Genomic DNA, 20669 nt, shown 5'->3' on the forward strand with positions numbered 1-20669 from the left:
TAATGGGAGTTGTCCTATGCAAAGTCAAGCCACATGTTCAATTCGAGTTTACAAGTTTTATTTGAGTTTGTCTCAAATTTGAAACTTGAAAATTTGAGTATTCAAGTTTTTTTTATTCACACGAGTTTACAACTTTAATAAACAAGCAAGCATTCAAATTAAATCAATTTGGAAAAACATACTCAAGAAAAATGATAAATAAGCCCATTAGTGTTAATGTCCACTTTTGTGGAAATAGATCCATAGGGCAGACTGAGAAAAGTTACCCTGCTGCACAGCAAGTGCAATTAATAATGCCCACAGATACATACCCTTTAAATATTTTTTTACATAATTTAAAATGTGTTATAATATCACATATCAAATTTTAGTTAGATCTGCTTTGGTTTACAAATGTAAGTTCTCCTAGATGAACACCCGAGTTCCATAGCTGTCTACATTTTACTTTTACATTTAATGAAATATAACACATCTTGCCACTTTATATGTTTCCAATATAGTAAGTCCAAAATGTAAAAAAAATACAAATAATGAAATGCAGATTTTTTTGGAGGCATGATAATTTGACTGTGAAAGGATCACCCCCACTCCAACACAAACACAAAAAATTTTTAAAAAAAAATTTCTTATGTGAGGCATTGTATATGTGTTTTAATTTTACTTTCAGATATATAATGAAATGTATGGGAAAATATAAACTAGTAGGTGGAGACTAGTATGTGTTTTTGAGAACACATGGACAGACTCCTTGCTATAGGACATCCAGGTCCATAGCAAAGATTCATCAAGAGGCACGGTGGAAAGTAGTTCAAGACACCCACTGTCGGTGCCTCATAAAAAGCAGATTTACAATAAGGAAGGGGGTGGGCAGAGCTGGAAATATTACTTCCCAGTTTTAATCATATAATTTACTGTAAAAATTTATTTCCTTTTTTTTTTTTTAAAAAAAAAGCGTCTTTTAATTTCTGTATAACTCAGCATTCAAATATTTCTTTACTCCCACCATAGTGGATACATTTATCGGATGATAATTATTTGAACTACATCTTCCAGCATCCTATGCTGAAAGGGTGGGCTGGAGTCTGTGAGCATTCATTCTACAGTCTTTCTTCATCAGCTTCCCTTACAGCAGACAGAGACAGGACAAAAGGATCTCAGCTGGAAAAAATACAATTACATGCGATCCGCGGTTCACCGTTTAGCTCGTAGGTAAGTGCTTTCATTTTATTCTTCTCTTTTGTCTGCATCTTCTGATTTGGTGCTTCTTTTGTTTCTTTATTTCCTAAATGTGTTAGATGCTAATATAATTAGCAGAACTGTGTATATATTCAGATCGATTGTCAGATGATATACAGTGTGTGAGTATTCTAGATATCCGTGTACATATATATAAATATATATATATATATATGTACCTATGTAGAGCTGGATATATATGCTGCACATTTTCATGTGTTTGCATTTGCAGACTTCTGATAGAATGAGTGTATGCGTATTAAACCAGTTGGTTGCATTTAGACATAAGGAAATGGTCCCCAGCCCCAGGGAGGGACTGCAATGTTGGATTTGATTTATGTAGCACGGGAGGATATCCTTGCAGTGGCAAGGGGAAGGGATCTTTCCTGCAGCTTATCATTTTGACACAGAGGGGACATGTAAAGATGGTCTATATTTGTGCAGCTACATCTGTTCCTGGGGGTGTGCCTTGTGTGGATGGTGCCACTTTAGGAGGCTGGAACAAATCACTGGAATGCTTATTATTTTTTACTGACAGTTTCTGATATAAAATGTCTTATGTAAGAAAGCCCGTTTTAATGGGAAAGCATTATCAATGTTATAGTAATCTCCTTTTATGTAAAAAAAAAAAAAATAAGAAATAGGAGTCATGTTTTCTTACATTGTAGTGAAGAACTGCTTTGCCATTTTCTTGAAATAAAAAAACAAGAAGTGAGAATGCTTTATATTAAGAAGAGACATGGTTATACCAGAACATTTGTTTAGTAATACTGTGCATACCAATTGCAATTAACAGGTACCCACATTTATCTGTAGTACTGCTGAAGAGGTGAATAATTACATAATATGTATTACATGTTTAAAAAGATTATATTAGTAAGAGATAATGCCAGTTCAACAGGAGTTAAACCAGCTTAAAACAGCAAAGTGGAGTTTTATATTGAGTCAGTAGCAGAGGTTTATCAGTTACAGGACTACAGCTCCCAGCATCTCATTTCCCCCACGTCATGAGTTTTGTAGTTCTGCAAAATCTGAACTCAGAGAATAGCATATAAGATGGTTTTCCCATCTGGTGGGTCACTCAGGTTCAGTATAAAAGGGCTTATTTGAGAATAAAACCACCAAAATGCCAGCAAGATTTAAACACTTGCATGTATATACATTCCTCTATACTTACTAAATGCTTCTTGCTTCTCCTTTTCTAAATGAGATGCAAGGTGTAAAGTATAGGGTGGCCTTGAGGAAGTATTACTTCTAGGATCCCATTCACATCTGCATCTACAACTACAGTATATATTAACAGAGCATTTAATGCTATGCTTGTTGGCATGCCAAAAAGATTCAAACTCCCAGTTATGAAAGCAAAGTCATGATTTACTATAGTGGATGCAAATGAGCAGGCCCAGACTGGCAATCTGTGGGTTCTGGCAAATCCCAGAGGGCTGCTGTAATGTGGGGTAGGCAGTAATGTGGGGTAGGCAGAAGAGGCACCTGCCTAGGGTGCAATGATAAGGGGTCACCAGGCAGGTACCTCTCCTGCCTGACCCTAGTCTGCACTCCCTTGTCATTGTCCCCGCTGCGGCATTGCACATTCGTACACACAAGCCGGGGGTGAGTTCAGGGTTGTTGCAGGGGGGATGTGGCCGACCAGGTTGCCTAGGGTGCCTGGTCGGCTTGACCCACCGCTGCTGGTGGGGGGCTGTATGGGGCCACTGTGTACTTGGAATGCTATGGACTATTTTGACCCCCGGTCCAGACCTGCAAATGAGAGTCTCCAGTGCACCACATGCTATTTACTTGGTGTCCTTTGTAATATATGAATATTGTACAAACTGCTGCATAAAACATGTTGAGTTGTGGGCATTTTAGCACTTTTGTAAATAGCTCTGGAGAGAGAGCTCTGTTGGTTACACCTTATTATTAAAGGCGTGGTTCACCTTCAAGTTAACTTGTATTTTATATAATTAATTATTCTAAGCAACTTTTCAATCGGTCCTTATTTTTTGTTATAGTTTTTAAATTATTTGCCTTCTTCTTCCAACTCTTTGCAGCTTTCAAATGGGGGTCACTGACCCAAGCAGCCAAAAAACTATTGCTCTGTGAGACTTCAGATTTATTGTTATTGTTACTTTTTATTATTTATCTTTTTATTTAGGCCCTCCTCTATTTAAATTTCTGTCTTTCTTTCAAACCAGTGCCTGGTTGCTAGGGTAAACTGAACACTGGCAACCAGACTGCTGCTGAAATTCCCAACTGGAGAGCTGCTGAACAAAAAGATAATTCAAAAACCGCAAATAAAAAATGAAGACCAACTGCAAATTGTCTCAGAATATTACTCTCTATATCATATTTAAAGTAAATTCAAAGGTGAGCAACCCCTTTAATGATGCTGTAAAAGTTGTATAAGTATTGGTTAGAAATAAAAAAAATGATAAGGGGGGCTGAACTTGTCAGTATTTGTCAGTATTTACCACTACTTACTAATATTCAAGCCTTTCCATAGACTTTTTATGTTAAGTGTTAGGCTGCCTGGAGGAAGTGGCATTAACTTAATGGGATTTCTCTAAAAAATTGTTAAAATTTGCTAAGGGCCAGATTTACTAACATTTGTAATATATTCGTTTTCAAGAGTTGTGGGTTTTATTGCAAAAAATCGTGCCTAAATACAAATTATCTGAAAATTCAAAAAATTGTGATTTGCTAAGTGAATGGAAACACATAAACATCAAATCTACTCCATCAAAAAGCTGTTGAGGTAATGTAGATGTCAATAGGAGCTGTCATAAGCAAATTATTACAATCTTTATTTTATTTGTGGTTTTATGTTGATGCCACACCAGGCGTATGGCATATATTTTCGGCAAGCCGAAAAACGCTTGACGAAAATATGCGACATACGCGCCACATGCCCCTACCTGTGCAGATACATGTAGCCGATATACACATAAAAACACGCGAGAATGCAAAGTCTTGCATTTCTATGCGTATAAAATTGTGTTTGGAACTAAAACAGTTTGTATCATTTTATATTTGTGTTTGGAAAAAAAAAGTAGTTTTTTTCTTTACATAATTAGTATCACATAAATCAGACTGAGAGTGGGAAACACAGCACTTGGGACCTGTTATCCAGAATGGGGTTGTCTGGATAGTGGGATCCAATAGTGTAATTTGGATCTCCCAATAGGATTCATTTGCCTCCAGTAAGGATTAATTATATCTTAGTTGGGATCATTTACAAGGTACTGTTTAATTATTAAACAGAAAAAGAAAATCATTATAAAAAATTGTAATTATTTGATTAAAATTGAGTCTATGGGAGATGGCATTGACATAATTTGAAGCTTTTTGGATAACGGAAGCAGACCCTGTGACTGCTGGCGGGAGGGCAAAATGGGTATAGGGGTCCAGTGGGACAGCCCATAATTTAAGGGGGTGTTGTAATATAAGAAATGACTAAAGTGAGTGGAGTGACTAAAAAGTTACACTACTGAGACAAATAAAACTTTTATAAAAAATAATTAGCAACGTAATGTAAGCTCTGTGGTCCATGGTGCAAAGTTTTCACCAGGCCTTTCATCTCTCACATTGTGTACTTCTTTACCAATAAATCTGTTTTGTGTTGAGAGCACCCCAGCATTATCGTAATTTCCTGGAAGGCCCCATGGGACTTACAGGCTAATTTGCCAGTTTGGCTAAATGAACAGATCTGATTTATACACCCAAGTGCATGATATTAGGGGTCTGGGAGACCCATAGGGAGACAATTATATCCACTATTTCTAGTGGTGTATTAGAGCACAGTGCATCTCATTAGCAGCAATGCGCACTGATACCCAAAGGAATCCTTACTATTTTTCAGTTACAGAGAAAGGATTTAGACAATTATTTTCCAATTATTTTCCACATTGGAATGAATTGTTTCAGTGCTGAACATAAAATGTTACATCTAAAGTGTCATCCTGTAATATAGAAATCTGTACTAATTTAAGTACATTGTACATATCAAGTACAATATTGGACATATTTTTAAGTATGACTTCATTGAATTTTTACAGTCTAAACTTTTTAGACTATTACTCTGAGCACTTTACACAGTTTACATAAATTTCCGTTTCTAAAGTATTTGCAGTTTAGACTTCTGATACCAGGCTTTTGGATCAACTGAGAATCAGCAACTTTAAGGTTAAATGTATCCAAAAAAGTGCATAGACAGTTAGGGTTGCTGGCAGTCATGGCCTTCAAAGAGAGCTGTTAAGCTGTTAAGTCTGCATAGCTGTATAAAACATTCTAAAATAGGGTTGCAACCTGGTTTTCGGAAGGGCTGTCCGGGTAAAAACTTGCTGTCTGGCAGTTAGTGACTGTTTCATAACCCGCACATGACCCGAAAATGTTGTGCAAAGGTCGTCCCAGACCTGCCTGACCCACGGGTCCCACAGGTATCGGGCCGCCCCGCACATCACTAGTGGGAGGAATGGCAGAGCTAACATTAGAAACCACCATAAATACTACTGTATATACTCGAGTATAAGCCTAGTTTTTCAGCACCCAAAATGTGCCGAAAAAGTCACCCTCGGCTTATACTCGAGTCGGGTGCCATGGGTCCCTCCAGACTAGCACCCTCTGTCCTTTGTGTGCAAATTAGGCCACCTGCAACCAGACCCTCCAGTGCCCTGGCCCACTCCCAGTCGCAATACTTATTTCCCCTTACGTGTCCTCTGGGATCAGGACTGCCGCCAGTTTGCCAATGTGCAATAGCATGGGGTAGTACTCATATTGTTTTTGTTGACCCTCTTCTCCACTTACAGAGCTAGTTTACTGTTTTTCTTTGAAATAAATATTGAAAAATATATACCCAACTGATGCCTCAATTAATTTAATTAATTTTATTGGTATTTATTTTGATTACTGAAACTTAGCAGTAGCTGCTGCATTTCCCACCCTAGGCTTATATTCGAGTCAATAAGTTTTTCCAGTTTTCTTAGGTAAAATTAGGTACCTCGGCTTATACTCGGATCGGCTTATACTCGAGTATATACGGTATATTTAAATATTCAATGGTAATGTTGCTTATCTTACAATTGAAAGGGCAAGTTTGGGTGCACGAGACTTGGTTAAACTACTGTATATACATTTAAACTTTCTCAGCATGCCAGAAATATAAAATAAAATAAATGCATGCAAAGAAAAAAGTTAATTAACAACCCTACAGGCATTGAGGGAAAATACCTGTTCAAATGTTTCTATATGTTGAAAACACACCCCTAATTATATATAAACTTTGCAGGATTGTAATCCTTGTCAAGGCATCTTTTTTGTATTAGAAGATTCTCTCCTGGTTTGTCATTAACATGTATCAAAAATCTGATATTCTTTCATCCGGATAACCCCTCGCTCTGAACCTGCCATCTGAAATGTGTGTTTATTGTCACTGCTAATTATTACACGTTTTGCTGGTATGAATTGTATAGATGCCAATGACTGATTCAGATGGTGATGATGAAAGCTCTCAAAATGAAGTAGGGAATTTTTTTGTGTCCTTTGTAAATATATCAGTTTATAACTTGTAGTTTCCTCTTTGTAGAAATACATCTAATAAACTTACTGCATTTGTGGTGTATTTCAGCGTCAATTTCAGAGATTCGAAAATTTTGATATTTTGTAGAAATGTCATTAATGACATTAAGACTGCAGTATGTTTTGCATTTCACCAGTAAACAGTAACTACTGATTTCATGTTATGGGTTATATAATTTAAGCTTGGTCTTACACTAATCCCCGTACTCTATGGCGTAGTTCTGTGGCGTAGTGTCAGAAGACATCACAGCTGTTGAGAATCACATTTACACTGTATTTGCCCTATTTTAAGGTTACCATCAGTCTCCATTTTAGAGGGACTGACCCGAATGCAGTTACTGCAGACTGAGCTACTGAAACTCATTCCTTGCACCACTATGATGAGCTGATCAATGATTGGCTGATCACCGTGTAATTTACTTGAGAGTCCTGTCTGGATTTGCTCATTTGGAAATCTGGACAGGCAGATTTTGCCTAGACAGCTCTTCCAAGAAGGGGGCTGTCTGGGTCAAAACCAGATGGGTGGCAAACCTAGGAGTATGACAATGTGGGCATACCATATAAAATTATTGTGTTTTGCACACCATATGCCCCTTCCTGTCCCCGGATTTCACTTTGGAAATCTGGCAACCTTACCCCATTTACACCTACTTTATGTTGTTTTGGGTGTATATTTAGATTGGGTGATTGGATGCAGCTCTGAGAGTGTTATATGGGAAGCACATAGTTTAGGTGCTATATATACCTTTTGTATAATGTGATGAATATTAAATAAAAGTGGTGCAAGAAATGAGTTTCAGTAGCTCAGTCTGCTGCAACTCCTATTCATATAGAGACAACATAATATTATTCCTTTTCTTTACAGAGTGTCTCATAGTGACTTAGCTTCCTAATCACAAAACTATTTGGTACATTAATATGGCCTTATAAATGTGCTATTACAGATGGCTTTGCTTATCTTGCTATACATTTAGTTAAAGAAAAATAGACAATCATATTTATTAACAGATATTTTTCCCATTTAAGGATCTACATTTTTGGAATATCTGTGTTTTAAATGTCTAACAGCCTTCTTCATTATCCATTAAAACAGAATATATGGCATTTAGATAAAGCCAGATTTGCAGAATCTACAGCAAATGGTTTCTATCTCACACACAGAAAAAAAACAGGTAATTTAAATTCAGACTGGGTAGCTTCTCTGGGCCGAAGAGCTATTTTTAGATTCAGCTGTTGCTTAATTTAGATACTGAACATTTGGAGTTCTATTTTTTCTCCTTTTTATTGTACGTGTCCAAATGAAAAGAAAAATGTAGTGCATTTTAGGTCTCCACACTCCACAAGCAAGCATTGAATAAGCTCACTGCATGTTGGGGATTACACTTATTACACTTACTATCTACTACTTGTTACCTTATCTAGAAAAAATCATTAATGATGTCCTACATTTCGCATTCTGCTCAGGTAAATATATGACATAAAGGGGCAGATAGGCCAAACGGGGGTACCTGGGGCCCAACAGATAACCTCATCCCAAGGGTCCCCCAAATACTTCCACATTTCAGAGAAACATTTTTAAATTATACTTAGATATGTAAGGTATACTGGTGTCGGACATTAAATTACAATTATGACCTTATATGCCTGCAAACATTATTGGTATACCTGTGTAAATGTTTATATGACCTCCACAGAACTTGCACCTCAACAGATTTGTATTTGTGACAAATATTCCATCTTCTGCATGGCTGCTCTTTCACTTTAAAACCACCCAGCTAGCTAGTATCTGTTGTGTGTGTGGTTCATGTAGATAAAAGCATTATAATGTCCCCAGATCAGTGAGCATACCTGCATCTAACATGTCACTTTTTGAGTGGCACTTTTGAGGTTTTCAGAGTTAGTTAAAGAGAGATATTAAACACTATAATAATGAGACAATCTCTTGTGTCTCAGGCATATGCCATAGCTAAGAAGCACCCAAAACCATACCTCCCAAGATCTGAAAAATTCAAAGAGGGACAAAAAGAAATGCTGCGCGTAGTGAAAATTATTTCACCACGCCCATTTTTGCAACCACGTCTGCTAAATACCACTCCCATTTTACAAATTTTGGCAGGTTATTTAAAGACTGAACACAGTTCTGGGGGTTTTGGGGTCTTGTTTTATGTGTTATTACAGTTTTACAAAAAAAAAGGTGAAAATGCCCTTTAGGGCTCTGGCACACGGGGAGATTAGTCGCCCGCGACAAAACTCCCTGTTCGCGGTCGACTAATCTCCCCGAGTTGCCTTCACCTGCCATCCCACCGGCGACAATGTAAGTCGCCGGTGGGATGGCACACGCGACGGCGCGATTTGCGCGAAATCGCGCCGCCGCGTAATAATCCGCGTAATAATCCGGGGCTGCAGGCTGAGCTTTCAAAATTGCGACTATCCTGCAAAAATCGGGACAGTTGGGATGTATGCCAAAACAGAGGCTTAGATGGTGCAATGGCCTTGACCAGTTTATTAAAGGCTTCTCCAAAGATGAATAAACAAAACAGAACACAGAAAATAAAATCCTAAACCTGTCCAGCTCTACCAAATACACAGGTGGCTTCCCTGTCTATCATGGGATGAGAGCAGTTTGCCTGAGCCCCCAACACACAGAAACCATACAGCCTTGTGGCTTTTCTTCTCACATTAAAGCAGAGCTGTCCCTCTTTCAAAAGAAGAGCCCATAGATGTGGGAGCACACCCCTTCTACCTGCAGCAGCACCTCTGCTACCTTTCCCTTAAGTCTACTAAAAAATTATTTAAACATTAAATAACCTCAACAGGACTATTCTGACCCAGTAAGGATTAATTATATGTTAGTTAGGATCAAATAAAAGGTACTGTTTAATTACTACAGAGATGGCCTTAACGGAATTTGGAGCTTTTTGGATAACAATGTTTTTGATCTCATGCTTGTACTACCTTTCAGAAGCATTATGAGTGTGATACTGTAAACTCATATTCTTAAAATGTCCCCCCCCCAAATGATATGTTCTCATATTTTAATAACCAAGCTGCCCCTTATAACTGCCTTTGTATCTCTTGTTTAGTTGCCAAATCTCCATAAATGCAGGGTGCTGTGGAATCACACTTCCTATGGCGTTAATTAGGAGGTACTAATAATAGCACTACATATACACAGAATACAAAATGTAATGTGCTTTTATCCACTGAGAGAAAGGCCACAGATTTGCTGACTTAAATCACATATCCATATATGTATTAGGTTATTTATAAAGCACAGCTGGATCACAGAGTTGTTCATAGTTGAGCAATGCAATGCAGGAAATAAATATATACAGTAAAGTAAACAAATTTACAATTAATATAGTAACTGAGGTTAAAAAAATAATAAAAGTCTGTTAAATTCAGCCAAATCAAAATAAAGGGTCATTGAAACATAAGCCAATTTAGCCACTGGGGAGAAATACATTTGTTCATAATCCCAGCAACTTTCAGTTCCAAAAATATTCATTAACATATTCCTAAATTATTCAATGTATAAGGCCTCATTTGCAAACACAGACACAACGTGCAAAGTGCATTTTGATGAATTATGCGCCTATGAAGTCAAAAGTGAGCAGGTCATTCTGATTAATTCTGATACCTGTGTACATATGAGCAGCAAAGGAGGCGCAGAAGTTAGAGAGCGGAATTGTGCAATGCGGCCTCCCTGGACCCCTTCTGGTGCTGTAAGGGTAAGCGCCTCAAGCAGCTCAAGGGCCAGAAATGCCCTTGCTTGTACTTTTCACCTAAAGATTCTTGTGTTTTGGTTCTGGTATGCGAGTATGCTCTTTGTGAAAGCATTTGATGAATGGAATTGTGTATGCATTTTTTTAAATTTTTGTTTTAGACATAAACAATAGTGCGAAATCATCAAGGCTTTTATTAACTTATATACAGGTCTTGCTTGCAAATAGTGGTTGATTCAAGGTTCACTACAGCTACAGTAGGGTGTCTATTTAGAATTTTACAGGGTAATGATTTATGACTTTAATGTTTTGTTGGTTGAAAGCAGACAGATAGGAGGAAATGAGAAAATGGTCTTAATGGATCTCCTGTTTGTGTCTGGATAATATATTTATCCTCAGTGATCTCTTAATGATACATTTCTTACTGATATTTCAATAACAGTTACTTAAAAATACTAAAATTCAGTTGCTGTTACGTATACTTCCCATACCCATTTTATGGCACAAATTGACCTTACTGAACCAACACGAAAATGGCATAGGTGCACTGCATTGTGAGAATTTGGGCACTTGTTGTTGTATTTGCTTTAACTCAAGATGGTAGCAGCGCTGCTGGTTAACAGCAGAATTCTGGCTCAGCAGAATAGGCTTACATGGGCAGACTTATGAAAACTAGAATTGAAATGCAAGGTGCTGTGAATAATGGATTTGGTTGTATTTCCAAAAATTCATGACAGTTTTAAGACTGCTTTTGATAGTGGGATAGTGGGGATTTTCATGGTAAATATGAAAAAAAAAACATTACATTTCCTCTGTGGCACTTTTATTTCTGTTTTTTTTAAATTCACCTGACCTACTCTTTTTGTTTTCCCTAAAGCCCTTCTTTTGTTATTTACACATTTTGCCTTTTTCCCTCTTGTTCAAGGGGTAGTTCACATTTGAGTTAACATTAAGTATGGGAAAGAATGCCCTATTTTTAGAAATTTTCCAGTTTTCATTTTTGCAATAGAGTCAGACGCAACTCCCTATTTTTGCTGCAATTATGCATGGGAATTGTGTCGAAAATTGCAAACTGTACTTGTGTAAGTGAATGCTCTTTATTTTTCTTTATGCTATTTACAGTTACGTTTATTCATTTTTATATTTTTAATCTGACTCTTGATTTATAAATATTAAGATTTATATTACAGAGAAAACTAAAATGCCTGGTTAATGAGTGTCCCTTTCCCCGAGTTGGACTGGCATGACAGAGGACAAAAAGATTTCTGTGTGGGCTCATGTTTTTCCATGCTCAAGCCTACTTTCTGTCTTTTCTCATATGTATTTTAAGCTTATATAACAGCTATAATATTTAGAACTGTCTATATCTAATTGTGAGTCTAAAGCTGGCCAAACACGTTCAGATTTTAGTCTTCCTCCGACGAACGTTTGGATATCGATTGTACGTTTAACTAACATTCAGACTGAACTTGTCTTGTATGAACTTGGGACTTCCATTGTAGGTCCCCCAAGGATATTGTTACATATACAATATGTGTGCTGATTTTATCATTATCTGACCTAATTTTCTAGCTAAATAACTGATCGCCATGGTATGAAAATTATCAGGATGATAGTTCAGAGTTCACACGTGGTCTTCGTAAGATTTTATTGGTGTGTGTATGGCCATCTTAAGGCCTGGTTCTCTAGTGAGCCCCTCCATAGACTTCTTGGCTTACATAGCTCTTTTTTGTGCTTTGTTTTGATGTAGGCCAAAAATATTGTGTTAAAGTACCTGTACCAATTTACCCTTGTACCAATGGTGTACCACAAACTTGTTGTGCGGTGGGAGTTGATAGGAGTTCTAAGTGCATCTGAGATTTTTTATCATTAATCCTAGTTGTGCAGGAGGCCTTAATTTCCCTATTCAATCTATTGTTGGGTTGCCACCTTTCCTTTTCTGCAAGTCCTGGCAGGGGGCTGGCCAGATGATGTAATGGGGGCAGGATGAGTGACATCAGCAGGCAGGGTGGGTGACATCAGGGGGTGTGATTATGATGCGGTAATGATTGTTTAATCCCTTTGCCAATTTCCTAATTTGAAAGCCCGGACAGGCACTTTTGACCCAGAAAGCCCTTGCAAATATCGGGCTGTCTGGGTCAAAACCAGACGGGTGGAAACCCTAATGTAGTAGCAAATTTATCAAAGGCTTGGAAAAAGTTCCTTCTTTCATCTGTAAAATTTTCTATATTTATTATTCTTTAGTGTTTTTTTACTAAGGATCAGATTTAGCATTGGTTGGAAAAAATGTATTTTCAGATTTTACTATGAGTAAAAAATGTTGGTCAGGAAATGTATCATCTTCCATTGTTTTTTTCCTGAGTGAAAGGATGTCAAATACATTGTATTGAGTTGCAGAACTTTTCCCATAAATTTGCATTCTGATACATACAAATACTTTTTTCACTGATTTGTAACTGACTTTAAGGGCGAGGGGAGACAAAGCGTATATCCGTTTCTTTCAGCCCTGCGCTTTTCTGCCTGGCTGAGAGAAGTGGATCCGCTTCCATAGTTACATAGTTACATAGGGTTGAAAAAAGACCATTGTCCATCAAGTTCAACCCATCCGAGTAAACCCAGCACACAACCTATACTAACCAATCTATACACTCACATACATAAACTATATATATACAACCAGTAATACTAACTGTAGATATTAGTATCACAATAGCCTTGGATATTCTGCTTGTTCAAAAACTCATCCAGGCCCCTCTTAAAGGCATTAACAGAGTATGCCATTACCACATCTCTAGGAAGGGCATTCCACATCCTCACTGCCCTCACCGTGAAAAACCACCTACGCTGCTTCAAATGGAAGCTCTGTTCCTCTAATCTAAAGGGGTGACCTCTGGTGCGTTGATTGTTTTTATGGGAAAAAAGAACATCCCCCAACTGCCTATAATCCCCTCTAATGTACTTGTACAGAGTAATCATGTCCCCTCGCAAGCGCCTCTTTTCCAGAGAAAACAACCCCAACCTCGACAGTCTAACCTCATAGCTTAAATCTTCCATCCCCTTTACCAGTTTAGTTGCACGTCTCTGCACTCTCTCCAGCTCATTAATATCCCTCTTAAGGACTGGAGCTTCCGTATGCCGCTGTGTGCCTGCACTGAAGGCTATGGCAATTGCCAGAGTGCAGAGATAAGTGGATATACGCTTTGTCTGCCCTTGCCCTCAGGCTAATGCCACATGGGGTGGATTCTCGGCCAGCGTATAAGCGCAGGCCAAGAATCTTCCCCTACACTAAGTAGAATCAGCACAAAACTGCTTATGCAGGCAGTTTGGGCCAAATTCCGCTTTTTGAGCCTACACCTGGGCCTGCAATGGCTCCAGGTGCAGGCACAACAATTAGATTTTTGAAGCATAGGGGTGAATTCTCAGATAAGTGCAGCCGGGAATCCACCCATATGACATTTTTACATCTTTTTATATGCTTAAAGGGACACTAAAACCTGCTGCCCAGCACCTCTCAACCAAGCATTTACTCAGCTGTTACTGGACTACATATCCCAAAATGTAATGTAACATATAATGAAGGGTGAGGCATGCTGGGAGCTGTAGTCCAGCAACATCAGGGTAAATATTGCACAATAAAACTTTTCTAGCACTCCAGTGCCTGTGGCAGCATTGAAATGCAAAAGAATCCTCCAATGAGAATCCCAGCTGATGGGATTTGTTCCTGCAACTGGAGTTGGGAGCATTAAGCACAGTTTCCTAGCACTGAACAAGTCTGTCCTTTATCCCCATGTCTGATTCCTGTGTTATATAATGAAGGGAAAAAAGGACATAATTATCTCTATATGTAAGATAACTGGAAGATGCCCGTCATAGTGCTGAGAATCAGCATTCTCATTGGTCAATTCTCCTGCATCTATAATTAAGTTTTGGGTCAGTAGAATTTGCGCAGTGGCAGTATCATAGCCAATGAGGTCAAACCTAGGCGTGATTATTGCTAATTGTGATGGGCTGTGTTCCTATTAGGGAAGAGCTGCTGACTTATTTTTTGTCGGGGGCTTCGCACATGCTCATTATGCCTAATCATGCTTCACTTCCTTGCCACAGCCATTAGGCGGGCGGGAGGTACTTTTCTTTTATTCCTGCCAGCTGGAGCCTTACCAAGGCGATTAATGGCATTGCACCCGTACACTTCTGCACCCTTTTTGTGTTTGATTTGTGCACCCTGGATAGGTGTCATAGTCCTCTGGGCTTGACCCTAGGCCAAGACTTGGTGGTTTTCAGCCTAGCTTCGGCGAAGGTGGATCTGCCCGCACATGCTGTTCATTGGTGAAAGCCTTGGACACATGAGCATTGGAGCCCATACCTTTGGGTAGGACTCACAGGCGATGACTCAGCATCGTCAGTAGAATTCTCATTAGTGAAATGTTTTCAATGTGTAATTAAGTTCTATAGAGAACTAGGGGGCACAGTGGGACAGCTTTACGGTTGGATTTAGTGTCCCTTTAAAGGAGAAGGAAAGGCTAAGTCACTTGGGGGTTCCAAAATGTTAGGCACCCCCAAGTGACTTAAATCGCCTACCTTGTACCCCGGGCTGGTGCGCTACAGGTACCCCGGGCTGGTGCTGTTTTCTCCTAACAGGGGCCCCAGCCCGGGGTACAAGATAAGCGATTAAAGTCACTTGGGGGTGCCTAACATTTTGGCACCTCCAAGTGACTTAGCCTTTCCTTGTCCTTTAAAGTGGATGGTTTCCTGAAAAAATATTGGGGAAAAGTAGATAAAAGTGTGATTAAACTTCACGACATATTAAATTTTGAATGAATTACAGGAGAGAGAAGCTTTATACATGGTGAAAAAATTTTAAAAAGCATGAAAAATTTAAACTGTGACCAGGAAAAGCAATTTAAAAGGAAGAGTAACACCATGAGGGCAGCCATTCAGTCTGAAAAAGGAGAAAAGACCCTGTTAAATACAATTATTCAATTCCTGTGCCATTTAGGCTTACTAGGAGATATATCACCTGTGGTTATTACTGGTTCTTTGTCTTCCTCACGAAAAAACTTTGTATGACTTTAAAAAATTAAGCACCACGTATGCTTTACCACTGGCAATTTACTTTATAACCAATGGGAAAGCAGTTGGGAAGATTTGACGCCCATGATAGCACATAATCAACCACAGGCAACAAATGTGCCTTTAGCCTTAAGGTGGCCATACTTGGGCAGATTTAAGCTGCTGATTCGGGCCCTTCAGACTGATTTGGCAGCTTATCTGCCCCCACGAGCCTACCTGACTGAAGTCTGGCCTAACATTGGCTCTAGGGGCAAACAATTAAATTAGAACAGCAGGCAACATCAGGCCAAGGACCGCATCAATGAGCCCTTGCAGACCCCCTTCCAACAGGAAAATGAAACGTGCCTGATATCGATCAGGGAGGCCCATCGGGGGCCCCATACACAAGCAGATAAGCTGCCGAATAGGTTTAAAGAACTCAAATCTGCCCGTGTATAGGCACCTTTAGGTGGGCATTTCAGGAGAAGATACGTTCTTTTGGGAAACTTGCCAAACAAGCAGATCTTGTGTATTGTCACCTTTAGCCATATTTTGACTTGAATGGCTGCCCCCAAGGGTACACATTAGCATATTTATATAAACTATAGTAGTGTTTCTGAATTAAACACACCAGTGCTGAGCAACAGTACATTATATTTAAAGTACTTTCAAATACTTTGATTTTTTATGTCAGATTTTTCCAGTGAGGTTATAAAATATAGGTTAATTTTAATAACTATGTGGTTATGACTATATGGAATTTTCCATTTTTTATATCTGTACATTTTGTTTGTCTTTTAAATACTTTTGAATTTAGACTCAAAGGACACTTCAGTATTTGGAAATTCAAGTTAAGGGGTAATTCACCTTATAGTTTTAGTTAGTATAGTTTGGATATTCTAAGACAATTTTCAACTAGTACAGGTATAGGACCCATTATCCAGAATGCTCGGGACCAAGGGTATTCCGGATAAGGGGTCTTTCCGTAATTTGGATCTCAATACCTTAAGTCTACTAAAAAATCAATAAAACATTAATTAAACCCAATAGGATTGTTTTGCATCCAATAAGGATTATTTATATGTTAATTGGGATCCATTACAAGGTACTGTTTTATTTCTACATAGAAAAAGGAAATCTGTTTTAAAATTCTGAATTATTTGCTTATAATGGAGTCTATGGGAGACAGGCTTTCCGTAATTCGGAGCTTTCTGGATAACGGGTTTCCGGATAAGGGGTCCGATACCTGTATATTGTTGCTAGGGCTTAATGACCCTAGCAACCTGGCAGTTTGATAGATAAAATGGATGATCAATAGAAAAAGCCCTGAAACGATAGATAAATAAATTAAAAGGAAAAATTACCATCAAATTTATCATGGTTAGTAAACCCTGATCAGATAGAACCAGATAGAATTTGCAGTCACATACTTGAAATAGGCAGAATTTTAATAATATTTCAAAAACCAAAAATATGAAGACCAACTGAAAAGCATAGGTACATTTTTAACAAACTAAAAGTTAATAAATAGAAAAAAATGGTAAGCTTCCCTTTTATTTAGTGACAAAAATAGCTTTGTTAAAGGGGCGCTACAATGACATCAGTTGTTCTTTTGTTACAAATAAACTTACATTACCAAGTCCTGGAGTGCCCCAGGAGTCTACATTAAATGGTACTGAATACGATGGGATTGGTGGCCAGGAAGAATAAATTGCTGAGTGCATAACAATTGCATGAAAAAATTACATTATATATATCCTTTCATGTATGGTCTAAGCTTTACGCTTCCATTAACTAAGTGGTACAGTAAAAGCATGCTGTAGGTCAGTAAAAACAGGCACTTCTGTAAGTGCATGCTGTTTTTCTGTTGTTCAGATGAAATCACATTTAAAAAAAATATTTCTCTACATTAACAAATTTTAGAAAGCCAATCAAAATGATAAGTAATTTTGCCCAGTGTGAACTATATGGGGCACGGTATGCCAGGGAGAGTGACTACCTGACACCAAGTAAGTTCTGCCTAATTATAGTAAAGTAATAAATACTGTTTGGTAACCCTCGGGGAAGAAAATTGCCAACCTTCAAAAAACAGATTCAAATAGCTGTCAAACTATGCATACCCCTGTGTGGCTTCTGTGTTAGAGACACATGGGCGGGAAAAAAGGGGCAGAAATAAAGCGTATTATAAATTTACACACAAATACATACAAAACCTTGTATCTGACAACAATATCTGTGCGCACACGCCCCCCCAACAAAAACATCTAGAGAAAGAAAGAGCTCATAAAATGGATCAGCACACCGTTCTGTATTGTTTATCCAGTCAACATAATAGTATCCATGTTCCAACATTTCTCTTTCTATATACAGTATATTCTATTACATTGGAATATATAATGAAATCCAACCGTTTTTACATATGGAAGGGTAATTACTGTATGATTCTTCCTACCCTGGGCAATCTTACTTGCCTTTTTATCAATGTGTATGCACATGAATTATATGTGAGTGCAAGTTTGCAGACCATGGAAATGTTCTGATAATAATTCAAGCCCCTACCAGATGTAGAGCATTGTGGCATAGCATAAAATAATCTCTATGCAGAATCCCTGAAACAGGAATTACAGGGAACCCATATATATCTATATATATTTTTTTTCTGATTATCATTTCTTTCCGCAGTGCTCTGGGCCCCATAGGAACTGATGACTTCCAGTTCACTCTGAGGAAGTGAACTGGTTAAGTTTCCTTTTTTTTTTTTTTTTTTTCTGACGCAGGCCTAGGAATCCCATGGCAACTGTCTGTCATGTGGGCTCAGTCTGTGTGCAAGGGAAGAAGCTTCCTGCTGCTGGGAGTTGCTAGGCTTCGGTGTTAGTAAGTAGCATGGAAAACAGAAGGAATCTTGGGATGCATGGAAAGTGCTCTCAGCTGTTAAGACGGCTATGCTGCATTTTAGACGGCTGTGCTGCATTTTAGATGGCTGTGCTGCATTTTGTCTGTTTAAGGGCCACAGATAGGGTTGCCACCTTTTTTGTAAAAAAAAAAGTACCAGCCATCCTATATTTTATCTATTTTTTCCCTATTAATAATATTGGAATCAAGCATCATTTATACCAGCAAGGCTGGTAAAATGCCAGCTAGGTGGCAACCCTAGCCACAGGCCCAACTTGCACTGTTACTGAAACAAGCCTATTCCAAGCCAGGTTCTGCACAAAAATAAAAGCTTTATGTACACTTTTATAATTAAATAATTATATATAGAGAATAATGTACCCACTGTCAGGTATCAGCTGAGATTCAAAATAGGCCCCGGCATTTCAAAAGTACAAACAGGCCCCAACAGCTGCTTACAGGATCAATAGTGACTGTTTATGGCATCATACCAGGATCTACAGATTGCCAGTCAGTGCCTCCCAGGGTCGGATTGGGCTGCCGGGACACCAGGAAAAATCCCAGTGGGCCCTGGCCCTCCCCCTGCCCAACCGTTCCTCCCCTGACGCATTAAACTTACGCACGCTCAGGGGAGGGCATCAGGTGGGGTACCCTGTGGGGGGGTTAGGGGATGCGGCCAGCGGGGGCTCCTGCAGGGCCCCTGGGGTGGGAGCCCCGGTGGGCCCTGCACCCCCCAGTCCGACCCTGGTGCCTCCCTCCTATTGTAAAATGTAAGGATAATAGAAGTCAATAAACCTGGCCATACATGTACCATTAACGACTATTGGTCGCAGGAAAGATCGTTCGTTCCCTCCACTGATGTTCAGGGCTAAATCATCAGATATGGAGGTAGAAACAATAGGGATTCTACCTCCACCTGACATTTCAGCCTAGACGCAGATTTTGCTCAGGCGCCTTTAAAAAGTGCCATACACACACTGATTATTGTACGAAAATAGGTTTTGTGTGATACTATTATTGTGTATCAGCTTTAGGCGTTCCAGGACCATGTAAAGTTGCCATATAAAAGTAGAAACCTTTATATGGCTATGGAATTCTCAGTGACTTCAAATATCCAGTCCTAGATTTGTGGAAAGGCTTTCCTGGCTCAGGCCTAGGGCAGTGCCAAACTCCTGCTTAAGCAGAAAGCATGCATCCTCAGAGGAGCGAGTTTCAGCAGAATGTATGTGTTTTTGGCGGGGGTTCAGAACCGTAAATTTATCATTCCTAATATCCTTTTATTTTACAACTGAGGGTACAATATTAATCTCAGTGAGTCATTTGACACCACAAAGCAGCCGTTATAACTTATAACATCACATTATGGTTCTTGTATATTACTATGGTATACAGTAGGTCTTATGATGAGGATGGTCTAATATGTTGCTAGGGGCTCCAACCCGTGATTATCCTGCTCTTACTAATGCATCCACAAAATACTGGCAGTAGAAAGCAGTATGAAATTGGCGTTCAACACAACGAGACGCGCTCACTTCTATTTATACGCGTCACCACACCGCGCTATTGTTGTTCCAGAACTACAGTTCCCAGCAGCCCAGCAAAGTCGTGCGTAGCGAATTGTTGACGAGAAACACCTGCGGAACCGTATAACAATTCCTCTACACTATTTATTCACGTAAATGGCAGCTATTAAAATCACCCATTTTTTATTACTATTATTCACGTCTGCTTTCACGATTTTTACGTATGTTGATACAAAACGAATGCGTACATTTTAGAACACCGCAGCCACACTGTTTCCACAATGGTGCGTTTCACAATGCTTTATTTTCCGAATTGTACTCTAGCTATCTGGCAGGGCAGGATGATTACAAAAAGGAAGCTTTGTCAAATGCAGCTGTCTCCTCCCCTTATCATCGCATCACTTGGTAGGGTCCTTGCTCCTTCTGTGGGCTGTGCCATTAAGCTCCGGGGGGTGTTTCGGGAAGCGAGACTTAGTGGTAACGTTCCACAGTCGTTGTTCCCGCCGTGTATCTGAGGCGACTGCTCCGTCCGACCCTACTAAAGGTACTGGGGATGTGCATCATAACGAGTGTTTGCTGAGACTGGATTTTAGGAGCTGTGACGGGCGCCCCTGTTCACCCTGCTGTTGTTGGTTGAAGTCTGGGTGTGGCGGATCTTAGGGCCGTGTGA

General features: G+C 39.1%; 1 protein-coding gene across 2 annotated transcripts in view; it reads left to right on the forward strand.

Annotated features, from left to right (window-relative positions):
- Nucleotides 1–779: 779 nt before the first annotated feature.
- The window catches only part of gnb4 (guanine nucleotide binding protein (G protein), beta polypeptide 4), a 48808-nt gene continuing 28918 nt past the window's right edge, over nucleotides 780–20669 (forward strand). Inside the window, exon 1 of one of the 2 annotated variants that reach the window (XM_012963049.3) lies at nucleotides 780–1209. The gene's annotated coding sequence lies outside the window, so the exon portion shown is untranslated. Of the gene's footprint in view, nucleotides 1210–20379; nucleotides 20544–20669 lie in introns of those variants that run through there. The other variant, XM_012963048.3, reaches the window with a different exon arrangement.

This window comes from Xenopus tropicalis, chromosome 5 (genome assembly GCF_000004195.4).
Source record: "Xenopus tropicalis strain Nigerian chromosome 5, UCB_Xtro_10.0, whole genome shotgun sequence".
Lineage (NCBI taxonomy): Eukaryota > Metazoa > Chordata > Amphibia > Anura > Pipidae > Xenopus > Xenopus tropicalis.